Source organism: Cygnus olor, chromosome 2 (assembly GCF_009769625.2).
Source record: "Cygnus olor isolate bCygOlo1 chromosome 2, bCygOlo1.pri.v2, whole genome shotgun sequence".
In the NCBI taxonomy this organism is placed as follows: domain Eukaryota; kingdom Metazoa; phylum Chordata; class Aves; order Anseriformes; family Anatidae; genus Cygnus; species Cygnus olor.
Window position 1 is genome coordinate 12,621,054 of NC_049170.1, and position 14,273 is coordinate 12,635,326.

Sequence of the window (14,273 nt, forward strand, 5' to 3'; positions counted from 1 at the left end):
CGGCAGCTCCCCCCCAGCCTCCCTGCTCCTGCGTGGGCTCCTCTCCACGGGCTGCAGCTCCGGCCCGGGGCCTGCTCCTGCGGGGGCTCTCCATGGGCCGCAGTCTCCTCCAGGCCACATCCACCTGCTCCACCGGGGGCTCCTCCACGGGCTGCAGTGTGGAGATCTGCTCCATGTGGGACCCATGGGCTGCAGGGGACAGCCTGCTCCACCAGAGGCCTCTCCACAGGCCACAGGGGAACTTGTGCTGCATGCCTGGAACACCTCCTGTCCTCCTGCTGCACTGACCTTGGTGTCTGCAGGGCTGCTTCTCACTCCTCTCTCACAGCTGCTGTTGTGCAGCAAATTTTTCCCTTCCTTCAACCTGCTCTCCCAGGGGCCCAACCAGTGTTGCTCATGGCTTTGCTCTGGCCAGAGCGAAGTCCCTTTTGGAGCCATCTGGAGCAGGCTCTGATCTGACATGGGGCAGCTGCTGGGCTCTGCTCACAGAGGCCACTGCTACAGCCCCCCTGCTTACCAAACCGTTGCCACATAAACACAGTACAATTTTGTAAAGCTAGATTTAGACCAACAAAATTCATCTATATATATGCTTTATGAATAATTGAAATATTATTCTTGAAATACAGAAGGGAAACTCTGATCAATAGAAAATCTGGCTACATTTTTACAGTGAAGGTTCTAATTTGATACATTTACGTCAAGTTTGACCCAACAGCTTCAGCCGAGACTGGGATACGTAATGTCTATCACTGCACAAATAGTGACAAGTAGTAAGAAACTGGGATCTGAATTACTTTTGGGCTGTATTGATTTCTACCCACATAGGGAACCTTGAAAAAACAGCTTTGCTGCCTATCATCAAGTTAAATGGGTCTAGGCCTAATATCACAGAACTTATGCAATTTATTTTTAATTAATCAGAACAAAGTATGAGCACTCTCTAAAAGTCAGCATCTCGAGTCAAAGCATCCTGTTAACTGAAATTATATACAGGTGATGATAATTAACAATTATCATCTATAAAGAATTGTCTGGGGTATTCACATTACTGTTCCCAATTCCCCTTGATTGCAAGCTGCTAGGAAATTATATAGTTTTGTTGTTGTTGTTGTTGTTGTTTTTGTTGTTTTTAATTCTTTTTGAAAATAGATTTTTCCCCATTGGTAAGATGATGAAAGATCCTCAAACCTTAACTAACAAAGGCCAGATTTTAACAGTACTCATGAAAAAAAACAGACATTCAAGACTGCTTGTAAATCCATTGATCAATGGCAAATCCCTCCCCTTTACAGTAGAAGCTGAACATGTATAAAATTTTCTATTTTTTGTTACTTATTATTTTACAAAATGAAAGTTGCTGCTGAATTGCTTTTTTTTTTTTTTTTTTTTTTTTTTTTTTTTTTTTTTTTTAACTTTGGTATTAACTTTGGTATTGTTTGAGGTTATAAACATTTCACTTTCTGTGGGCATCTAGCTCAGTATTTCACATGTTCTGAACACATGAATGGGCAAATAAAAAAAAGGAACTGTGATTCATAAAAGAATAAATGTTTCAGAATAATTAACCTCTACTTAAAAGAGATATGTGTAGAAAATACAGCTATTTTGTATGGAAATAACGTTGAAGAACTAACCAATGAAAACAGAGTGAATGTTGCCAAGACAGTGATAGGGAAGTTCTATAGAAGGAAACAAGTGAAATGACATCTGACAAAAACTGTTGTTTTCTTCCTGCTCTTTGAATTGCAGATAGATCTCATGACATCAACTCTATTGTTGTAAAACTGCCATCCTTGACCAAGTACTTTAATTTGAAAGTTATTCAACCAGATGACTGATTTCTGCAACAATGCAGAGACTTGGACTATTTGAAGACAGTTTGAATGTAAGCTGTCTGGAAACCTGGATAATTTTGTTTATGTAAGCAGATTTTCTTGTCATACCACCTCATACTATGTTTATCTTCCATTAAGACATATTGTAAAGAAATGAGATGAAGATAAAGAAGGAATTGCAAGAAAAGCCAATGGCCTGTAGTCAAACCACCACTTACTGATGCACAATTCAGAAAGAAAAATCTTGGCATTGCACGACCTACAGTATTTCGGATACTTACATCTTTTTCTCAAAATACAAGAATTTATATCTTAAGACTTTTTTTTTAATTTTATTTTCAGATTCATTTTCAACAGGCATCAGAGAAGATATGATAATGAAAGACTATTTGGAATGAGAATTAGTAGTGTTATCAACCACCGTGTGAAGATAACGTGACAGTAGACAAAAGGAGAGGTAGACAGCACGTAAAGTCTGGCATTATTAGCAAATCAAACAGTAGATGGTTGTGTATAATTTACTTTCCCACCAGCGATTTGTTCAACACAGATATCTGCAGTGTAGCTGTGTACATGTAAACTACTAGGTCCCTTTTATACTCACCTTTAAAAGTTTCCACTGTTAATTTAATGACATCCAGCTTGTAGATTAGGACTCCTCACTTTAGATATCTATATGTAGGTGTCTACATGTACACTGGATATGCCATTCAGTAAATGGTACCTAGAATGGTGTTCAGCAAATCAGATTTGTCTTCCTGAATGGCTCATTAGACACCATAGACTTCATTGATTGCATTGACTAGGTGTGCAGTAAATGTAATGGGAGCTTGGACATCTCCCATAGACAGCCATAAATTCATGTTCATTGGGTGAAAAGAATACCACATACAAAAGCTAGGACACAACTTGTTTCATCCTGAAAAAAATAAAAATAAAAATAAAAATGAGTCTAGCAAAACAATTCTCTGAAGTGCCTGATTCTCTTTTTGACTAAGAAGTGAGTCTAGGTAATGATTAGCTCAGATGATGAGAACTATGCGACAAATTCTTCCCTAGCTGATTAGCCTGACCACTAAGTGGAGACTTTTTAAACCTATTATTCGTTTTTCAACTTTTCATACCCCTCTTAATATAGTTATGAGTGGGGGCTGTTCAACTTCTGATTCGTATACTATGCATGAAGTTGAAATTGTCCAGATAAAGCCTACTTTTGGTCTCCCAGGTAACAGCAGTTTCCCCAAATGACTATATGACATTCTTAACAAGTATATCAAACCATTGGTCATGTTTCTTATCATGTTCAGTATACCTCTAATCAGAACAAGAAATAAAAAAGCAATCTGAAATATTTTTAGTCTCCTGTGAGGTGGATCTGTGATTTTATAATACAAAACTCTCTTCTTAAATTTTTATACTGTTATGTTTATCCTGAAGTATCTGTTGCAAATATATATATATATATATAATAATTCAATATTTTTGTAATTGAGAAAATTTTCACTGTATACTAAAATGGGAAACATTGCTTTCCTCACAGTTCTGTCCCATATTGTTTGCCTAATTGTTTGGATAATATTTTAATTAATATACTATGATTTTTGCTCTTATCAAAATAGTCCAAATGCATTAGAATAGTCTAAGTAGATCTTTATTATCTTCCCTTTGCTATAATCAACTCATGAAGACTCTTCTCTAAAACAAACATCTTCTCAGACTACAAATAAATAAATAAATAAGTCCTAAATGGCTTTGAAAGGAAAAAGAATTTAGAATTTTAGAATAGTTCAGCTGGAAGGGACCTTCAAAGATCATGAAGTCCAACTGTCTGACCACTTCAGGGCTAACCAAAAGTTAAAGCATATTATTAAGGGCATTATCCAAATACCTCTTGAACACTGACAAGCATGGGACATCAACTGCCTCAATTGGAAGTCTGTTACAGTGTTCAGTCACCCTCACAGCAAAGAAAATGTTTATAACATCTAGTTTGAACCTCCTCTGGCACAGCTTTGTGCTATTCCCACACATCCTGTCATTGGTTACCAGGGAGAAAAGTTCAGTGCCTGCCTCTCCACTTCTCCTCTAAAGGAAGTTGAAGTGGGCATTGAGAGTTCCTCCTTTTCTCCAAACTAGACAAACCAAATGTATCTTATAATCTTTTCCTTCCTGCAAAAGACTGCGTTTTTTTGAAGGAATCCTCTGACTAGATCTTTAGACTAGGTTAAGAGCAGGAGCCAAAGCATTAGTCCTGCTTGGCATTGCAGCAAGGTACTTTGCCGTAATGCATGCACATGATCTTTGCAGGCTATGGTGATAGAAATCACAGAAAGCGTAGTCTAGATGGAAGACAGCTTATTGAATAATGAAGCAGTAGAGCTGTAGCTCTGTATGATACTCGTGGTTTTAGAGAACAGCAATTATGTTTAATATGACCACCATTTAGTCCATTCTACTCTGAAAGGAAATAATAATGTTTGTGTTCTCCTGTGGAAACTGTTTAATGGTGAAGCTGTGTGGGTACATAGACATACACAAACATACACTCTACATCTAAAACATACATTCTCTACATCTAACAGTGGAAAATGTTGACCAGCCTTTATACAGTTACGATGAATAATGATATAGCATAGAGAAGTTATAGATCAGCTGTAGTTTAATGTCAATATTATTAAGGTCATTGTGTTTTTAATTGCTTATGTGTTTAGAAATCTGAATTTAAACACATTATTACTTTGCTTTTCTACAGCTAAGTACTATTAGTATTGCTCTATTAGTTCAATTATACACATGGGACACATAATAGAAATTGTTTTGCTCATTCTTCATTTTGTTTTTCTTTTTTTAAATTGTACTACAGGCAAATTTAATATGTAAAATGGAAAATCAAATGTGAATGTATCCATAGAGCAAGAAAAACTTATCTATTCATAGCTAGGGAAAGAATCATCTAGGTTGGAGAAGACCTTCAATATCAAGTCCATCAGTCTGACCTACTGAATGCCATTACTAAACCATGAATGCCATTACTAAACCATGTCCTTTAATGCCATGTCCACACATCTCCTAAATACCTCCAGGGATGGGGACTCCACCACTTCCCTGGGCTGCCAGTTCCAATGCTTGACCACCCTCTGCATGAAGAAGTTCTTCCTAATGTCCAACCTAGAGCTCCTCTGCAGCAACTTTAGACCATTTCCTTGCATCCTGTAGCTTGTCACCTGAGAAAAGACACCAACACCATTAAACAAAACTGGCCCCTATACTGAGCCATGGAGAATGCAACTGATAACCAGCTGCCAACTGGGTAAACTCCATTTGCTAGGACTCTGAGCTCAGCCACCCAACCAGTTCTTCAATCAGCAAATTGTACACCTGTCTGAGCCATAAGCGGACAGTTTCTCCAGGAGAATACTGTGTGAAACAGTGTCAAATGCTTTACAAAAATCCATGTGAAAAACATCCACAGCTTTTCCCTCGTCTACTGACCAGGCCATCTTGTCATAGAAGGAGATCAGGTTAGTCAGGCAGCACCTGCCTTTCATAAACCCACGCTGGCTGCTTCTGATCACTCGGTTGTCCCATATGTGCATTGTGATGGCACTCAAAAAATCTGACCCTTAACTTTCACTGGTTCTGAGGTCAAACTGACAGTCTTTTGACAATCTGGATCCTCCTTTTTGTAGATTGGAGTCACATTCACTAATCTTCATTCAACTGGGACCTCCCCTGATAGCCCGGACTGCTGGTAAATTATTGGAAGTGGCTTGGTGAGCACTTCCACCAGCTTGTTCAGTATCTTTGGATAAAGCTCATGCAGACCCCTAGTAAACCACCTGCCGTTTCACACTGGATTATAGGCACTTCATCTTGCTCCCAGACAATGTCTTCCAATTCAGGGATTGGGTAACCTGGGAACAATTGACCGTACTGATAAAGACTGAGGCAAAAACGGTATTGAATACCTCAGCCTTATCCTCATATTTTGTCACTACCTTTCCTCTCACATCTAATAAAGGCTAGAGTTTCTCCTTAATCCTCCCTTTGCTGTTAATGTATTTACAAAAGTATTGCTTTTACTGCACTAGCCAAATTGAGTTCCAGTTGGACTTTGAAGGTTGAGCTTTCCATTCAGACCCTTCTTGATCTCAAGGAAGTTTGTGGTAGCTACACTTCAAGTACCAGAGTTTATAGAGGAATAAGAACTCTTTCCAGACTGGGATGTCACAAAAGCACAGATAACAGACAGTTACAGAGGAGTGGGACTCAGAAACACACGGATGTCCCGTTGTCACAATGTATGAATAAGAACAAAAAGATGGTCCACAAATAAAGGATGGGTTTGACATACAGTCCTATTCAAGCAAATTAAACAGGAGAGACTTGAGAAAAAATGATATTTTAACAAGAATTCTTTAAAGAGTTTAAGCCAACTGACTTGCTAATAAGCAGAAAAATCACATTTTTCCTAAATAACTTTTTTTTTGCAAAAATAATTAATATTTACGGTTCATAGATTACATTCTTCCCAGGTTCAGAGTCGCTAACATCAATGGAACTACATTTAACTCTTTACATTAAGTATAAGCTAAGTAGTGAACTACTACAATTTTCAGTAGTAGTACTATACTGCAATAAGTTACAAAATATGAAGCCTGCGCTACTTATTTACATGCAAGGAAAGCATCATGTTTCTTTAATCTCTGATCCCCCAGAAAAAAAAAAAAAAAAAAAAAGCTTTTTTAGAGAAACTCAATTTGCGTACTATTACGCTATTTTAAATTATTCAAAGGCTGCAACACATTTTTTGTACAGTTCATTAATTCTCAAAGTCTACAGGTTAGAAGGGAGTAAATTTCTATAATCATGCATGTAACTTTATTAGAATTTCTTACTTTTGCTGATTTCAGCATGCTTGAAGCCACACAACACAGCCCTAAGCAAAATGTGTACGATCTAGCAGAAAAAGGACAAATTATTATTTTTTTTCAAAAGTGAATTTTCTGTTTCCATAGCTGGAACTCAAATGATTAATGTTAGCACTTTTTTTTTTTTTTTTTTTTTTTTTTGACTTGTAGCTTTAACACAAAGTCAGATTTGATAGTTTATATGTAACTCAGAACTGACCTAAGGAATTTCTTACTTCTGAATTTGAAGCAATTAATCCACATCACACTGAAATCATTGTTTAACAGTTAAAGATATGATACTTATGGGGATTTCCTTTTAAATGAAGTACCAACACTACATTTCAAACTACATGGGATAACTTATTCTATCACAAGTTCTTTAAGTACATCAACCATTTCTATAACTGTTTTAATGAGCTTAGAAAGCCTGACACATATTCCTGAGTTAATATGGTTTTAAGGTAAGCATGCCACCATAGTTTCTCAAGATATTGGGTAACTCTACGACTAAAACTCTCAAGCTGGTTGCATTCTTCTCAATATGAGTGTGGTGAGGGACCGGGACTGATGCTCAGAAGTTTCTTTAATCTTTGCAACAGGTGGGGATCAGTCACACTGATATTTCTGCATTCATATGGATTGGGAGAACCAGGGTTCAAAATAGAGATCTCCCTATAAGTACATTTGGAGGAGTGACAGCTGTCCCACAGCAGTACAGACCCTCAGCCTGATGGGGTTCAGCCAGTCATCCTGAAGGTTGATGATGCTTTTATGAAAGCCTCTATTGATTGTTCTCACCAATCTGAGCTAGGTTTTGTAGGTTTTGATAAACTTCAGTGGGATCATTAGTTGCCCAAAGGGTCTAAAAATGTAGTAAATATAAGGGGTATGGCTGCTGGCTCTTTCTGACCTGGTTCAAGCTCTTATACTATGCTTTTCAGTCAGGTGCTGTAGGGGCTGGTTGTATTCACATCAGTGCAACCCTGTGAATGCTTAAGTGAACAAGCTGATCTGGTATGATGGTTTCACAGTAACTTCTCCAGGCTCTGTGCTCTGCAGTTATTTACCAAAATGTATTTATTCACATTGACCTAGCTAGCAGCATACCTAGAGATACACCAAAGTTAGTAGATTATTTGATAGCTGAATGATACAGTAATCAGTGAGGAAAATGAAAGTCTAACATTTTGCACTTGTTATTTGGTATTTGAGAAGTAAGGAGGGAGAGTGGAAGACTGCAGCAAGGCTAGAAAACCAAAGCAAACCGATTAGTGAGACATACAAGGTTTGGTGTGTTCTATTTATTTGTTTGGTTGGTTGTTTTTTGTTTGTTTGCTTGTTTTTAAGATTGCTTATCGGAGAGTTCTGTAAATCGCAGCTGCTTTGCAGACATATTGCACCTTTGACCATTGAAAGATGAGAGCAGTAACAGATATGACCTATAGTCAAATCCTGTTTAAAAAAAAAAAAAAAAAAAAAGAAGAAAAAGAAAAAGTTTGTATCCAAATCTGAGAGGACTAAAATTGCATTCCAAATCAAGGTATGGAGGCATAGCGAAACAATAAACTACATGTGTTCATATTTTTCTGAGAGGACATGCTTCCTATTGCAAAATGTTCAGTTTCCTCCTAAAGAAGCACAGTCTAAGTAGACATACACATAAAAGTTCAGATTGCATATTTCACTTTTCAATTAAATTCAAGCTTTCAGAAGATCCCATATCCTCTGCAACTAAAGACAAAGACCACAGCCAAAATTCTTTTCAGCTGTGGAGCTGTTAGAGGCATCGGAGGGAGTTCTTCAGGAGATGTGTCACAGAATTTGCCTTTGTAGGTATCTTAATAGGTACCTTGGATTTATACTTAATCTGGTCTCATAAAGAAGAGTCTCTGGGCACAGGATTTTCTCATGAGCAGTTCAGAGTATGCACAGATCACTTTTTGTCCACTACAAAGAACCCCCCACTCTTTCTCTGCAGGGCTGCTCACAATGAGTTCTTCTCCCAGTCTGTTCTTATGTCTGGGATTGCCCTGACCCAGGTGCAGCACCTTGAATTTAGACTTGAACTCATTAGGTTCATGTGGACCCAATACTCAAGCTTGGCAAGGCCCCTTTGGATGGCATCCTTTCCTTCAGTTGTATCACCTGCACCACTCAGCCTGGTGTCATCTGCAAACTTGCTGAGGGTGCACTCAATCCCACTGACTAAGTCATTGATAAAGATATTAAACAGTGCCGGTTGGACCCCTGTGGGACACCACTTGTCACTGGCCTCCACCTGGAATAAAGCCATTGGCCACCACTCTCTGAGTGCAGCCTTCAAGCCAAATCCTTGTCCCCCAAATGGCCCACCCTTCAAATCCATCTCTCTCCAATTTGGAGATCAGTATGTCATGTGGGACCATGTCAAAGGCTTTGCAGAAGTCCAGGTACGTGACATCGATCAGTCTTGCCTTGTCAACTGATGCAGTCACTTCATCATAGAAGGCCACTAGACTGGTCAGGTACCATTTGCCCTTGGTGAAGCCATGCTGGCTGTCTCAGATCACCTCCTTGTCTATACATAAAAGGTCGTCATGTGAAGCTTCTCATGATCACCGCAACAGCTTATTTATTAGCTGTTTCTTCAGTAGTCATGATTGTAATTCTATACTTTTAGACAGTAAAAGAGACAGTACTATACAAACCCTATCCTTTTTTTTTTAGGGATTATGTTTTTGGTATGTGATCCCATGGCTAGCTATATTGGACTTCTGGGTCCACGGGAAGTAGACGTCCTGTCATTATACTGAACTGCTCATTCAGTATCAATTATCCGTTAAGATTTGGGAGACTCAGATTAAAAAAGGGAAGATATTGGTACTGAGGATATGTGAAGTTACAAGGTTATTTGATTACTCAGATAAAGCTGGCAAGCCTTCCATATCTTTAGAAAAACTCCAAATATTATTGTTTATCACAACTTTCCAACTCAGGTTTATTGTTGTGACCTACCTGTTCCCCAGGTTGCGCAATAGTTCAGTTCAAGATATTGGAGATGGTTTGACTTTATTTCTAATGGGTTAGTCCATGCTAAAATGAAGCAAAATGGGCAATGAATAAGGTGAGTTAAATGTGGTGGAGGTCCATAATAATTATCTAACAGTAACTTTCAGATCAGAATTATTCAGTTTATGAATTGAAGCGAAATTTCTCAAGGTCAGTGTCCTAGAATCTAGAAATAAGCATGTGTTCTTCAGTCCCTGATACATCCTCTTAAATCAGTAACAATTCTGAGATCAGAAATCAGCATGTAATTTTTGTCAGGAAGACATCTTGAAAAATAATTCAGAACTTTTCTTTCCAAAGATCAAGTGTGAAAAGGTGCTGCCACAGGAAAAATTCACCCTTAATTACCACGGTAATCAAATATACTTTGCAGTATTAGTGGTACTTGACATTTAAACAGTGTGTTTAATTTATGGCTGTCCAATTATATTTACAATATGAATTAACCCAGTCTCAGCTGTTACTGTTAGGGTCCATTTGACAGAATGGCATTCTGAGGTGCAGAATATTGCTACAAATTAGAAAACAGACAAAGTTTTATTTTTATTTTTTTCCTAATCACAGCTGCCATTTTACTAAATAATGAAAAATAGCATAAATAACATTTGACTTGTTCTTTTCAATCAACTGTGCTCCAGCTAAAGACGTCACAAAAAGATAACTTTAATTTATCATGTTTTTTCCTAATGACATAACAATAGTAATAACACTGTGATTATGATCTTGGACTAGTCTTAAATCTGTGCAACTAAAGTGACTTCTGGAGCCTTCTGAATTATTCCAGTGTGACTGAGACCTGAGACTCTTTCCAATAGCATAATTGTTCTTTTTTTTTTTTTTTCTTTGTTGATTCTTTATTCTTATAAAAGTGGAAGGGAAAAAAAAAAATATCCACCAAAGCCTTTTATTAGAGCATATTGTTTTATAACGCAAAACCACTCCACAAGAGTAGGAGAGTGTTTGTCATCTAAACAGTTCTTGTTTTAATCTTCCCAGAGTAGTGAAGTAAAACAATCTGCTGAAGTACATATTTCTTTAGGAGGAAATTTGCTGGGTAATAACAGATGGTTTTCTTTGAATCAAGTAGATCAGTCTTTCAGTGTAGAGAACAGGAACATCCTAGAGCATTATACTCCTATTTGCTTGAAGGTTGTGTCATGTGTGTTCAGAACTACAGCTAAGACACAGTATGTGCTTCATTGATTAACAGTGAAAAGAGTAATGAAAGTGGCATTGATCCCTGCAGCACCTAGACTGAAATTCCCTGCAGTCTCCAGAGGGCCGCTACTTGTTTTCTGCTCAGAGGATAATCTTGAAAGCAACTGCTCAATCACCACTGTCTTACTAAAGAGCTGGCTTGTAAGGCAAGGCATGAAAATATTTTTTTTTTCCAAGTTTAATACACAATTTAGGACCTAGGTCTAATATGGTATAAGCAAGTAGAAGGTAAATGCAGCTGCAGCCCTTTGTAGCATGGCTTAGTTTTGCCTTTAAAAATACATTTTTTTGTTTAAATCTGTCACACAATTTATTTGACTCTGGTGTCTGAGGGGGTACAGTTAAAGGCACCTCATTCTGCCTGTTTGCAGTGTGAGCCCACCTATGGATCGGGGTGTAAGAAGTTCAGAGACATGTGTCAGTAACTCATATCTAGGTGTGAGAAAAAAAAACGTGCAAGGAAAACCGCTGTATAGGAGTTGTCTGCCAAGCTATCTCATCAGCAAACTATGTTCAAAAGGCCAGGCTTGGGATGAAGGAATGTCAAGATCCTGCAGTGCATCCAGTCCCACTGGTTCTGCAGTAGCATCCTGGGAACTGTTGAAGGCATTCAATATCGGTGTAGGAGAGACATTTTCAAACTTCTCCCACAGTTACACAATGAAACCAAATGAAGACTTGCCTACATTTTGATTGCATACCCCCTCATTTGCTTTTCAAGAAACAGTTTCTCCCCAGCCACAAAGGCAAAGAGTATACTTGGATGAAATCACCAGCTGCTTTCGTAAGTTACTTTCACCCTTCACCAGCTTAAATCAAAGTAATTTATGTTTTCTTGTTCATTGTCCCATTAGATTCTGAAAATACAAAGTACAAAGAGTCACCAATTTTACGTTTGGATTTGTGCAACTTGTAAAACTGGTAAAGTATTGGGAAGGGATAGGATATTTGTTTTAGCCACTGCTAGGTATATTTATATGTATATATTTCATTTTCCTGGCCTCATACATGAACAATTTAAAGTAGAAAAAAAGTATGATTCTTAAAAACTGTAAAATTAGAGCATGAAAAATCAAATCCCTTTCTAAATTAGCCAGACTAACCTATCTCATATTCCTCACTACAACGTGGAAAACATCTAAGCTAAAATGCAGACTTTGGAGGTATAAACTATCCAGTTTTTACAGAAATATTAGTTCTGCACAGCTATTGCAGAAAATACTTCCAGTATTTCCAGTCAATAGTTCCTAAGAAAGTAAACTTTAACTGAACTGCATGCCTTACATTTAATTTTGCCAAGAATTGATTTTTAATTTATACATATTGATACTAATAGACATCTATCTAGCTATGTACCTTATCCAAGTACTGAATGTTTAAACATCTATGAGGTACCATTATTAATATAGCCATGATCATATCTGAATAATTCCCCCTCTCTACTTCATTCTTATTTGCAACAGACTTCATCTTTCTGCCTTCTCAGAATAAATAAATAAATAAATAAATAATATATATATATAACATTCTAGATATATGTATTATATAGAAATATACATACATTATTTATATATTCTATCTATATGTATTTGTATTGTAGTTATATTAGACATATGTATTTGCATCTTACACACACAGAGATGTACAGACTGCTACAGACAGTAGTAATAAATAGGTGCTCTCATTTTTCCCCTTGCTTACTTCTTCCTCAGAAGTTACTTTTGGGAAGTTACTTCTCTGGAAAGTTACTTCTCCCCAAAGGCTGCCATGGTCCCTGCTACCTGTTTTTTCCTAGGCTACACTTTAGGTGTATTTCTGTAAACAGAAATCAACTGCTAAACATTTCTATGCCACTTCTTTTCTTCTCTGTCCTTGTCTCTGGCCCTGCTCAAAGACAGGGAAGTTTGGAGCTGCAGCTGTAGATCTGACTCCTGCCACAGCCCTGCAGTGACCCCCAACATGTGAGGAAAGACATTGCAGGCTAAATTTTGAAATTTGTTTTCTCTTCTTCTGTCAAATCCTCCAGACTGACTATATCTCTGCTAATAGAAAAGTGGTCAATTGCTGCAATGTTTTGTTCCACACAATATGACTTTATTCACTCCAAAATCTTTCCACCAAAATGCATCACTCCCTCCGGTGATCAATCTCCATTAGCTCTACATTGACTAAGTTAGTGTCAAAACTGAAATTAGACCCCAGGACATTCAGGAAAAAAAAAAAAAAAAAAAAAAAAAAAGAAAGATCAAAGAGTAAATCACCTAGAGAGTGGCTTGGTGGAAGTTTTTCGTCCAGTCTCAGTGCAGCTACTTGGCTTTTGATAAGAACTTCACCCCGGAAAATACAAGTGCAAAGTAATTTAGGGTTGACTGGGAAAGTAACGTGTTTGGGAATCTGAAAAGATTAAAGGAGGTTCAGTAGGTTTGGATGAGCAGCTTATCCAAAATCTTTTCTTACCAATAGTAAAAGTACAGAAAGAAAGTAAGATATAAAGATATAGAGAAAAAGTAAAGCCAGGAGCTGCTTCCTTATAGTAGACATAATATTTAAATTTACAGCTACAGTTTTTAATGCATTTCTTACTACCTAATAAAATAAAATGCAATGTAAATTGATTTTTTTTAAGTACAAAATCACTGAACATGCAACAATATAATTCACTCGGTGAAGATAGAGATTTTCTCTTGCAATGAAAAATTTGCAATGTCAAAGCGACACGCTTAGTGGATGAGGGAAAGGCTGTGGATGTGGTCTACCTTAACTTCAGTAAGGCTTTTGACACCATTTCCCACAACATTCTCCTCAAGAAACTGGCTGCTCGTGGCTTGGACTGGCGTACGCTTTGTTGGGTTAAAAACTGGCTGGATGGCCGGGCCCAAAGAGTTGTGGTGAATGGAGTCAAATCCAGTTGGAGGCCGGTTACTAGTGGAGTCCCCCAGGGCTCAGAACTGGGGCCGGTCCTCTTTAATATCTTTATCGATGATCTGGATGAGGGGATTGAGTGCACCCTCAGTAAGTTTGCAGATGACACCAAGTTAGGTGCGTGTGTCGATCTGCTCGAGGGTAGAAAGACTGCAGGAGGATCTGGATAGGCTGGACCGATGGGCTGAGGTCAACTGTATGAAGTTCAACAAGGCCAAGTGCCGGGTCCTGCACCTGGGGCACAGCAACCCCAAGCAGCGCTACAGGCTGGGAGATGAGTGGTTGGAAAGCTGCCTGGCAGAGAAGGACCTGGGAGTATTGGTTGATAGGCAGC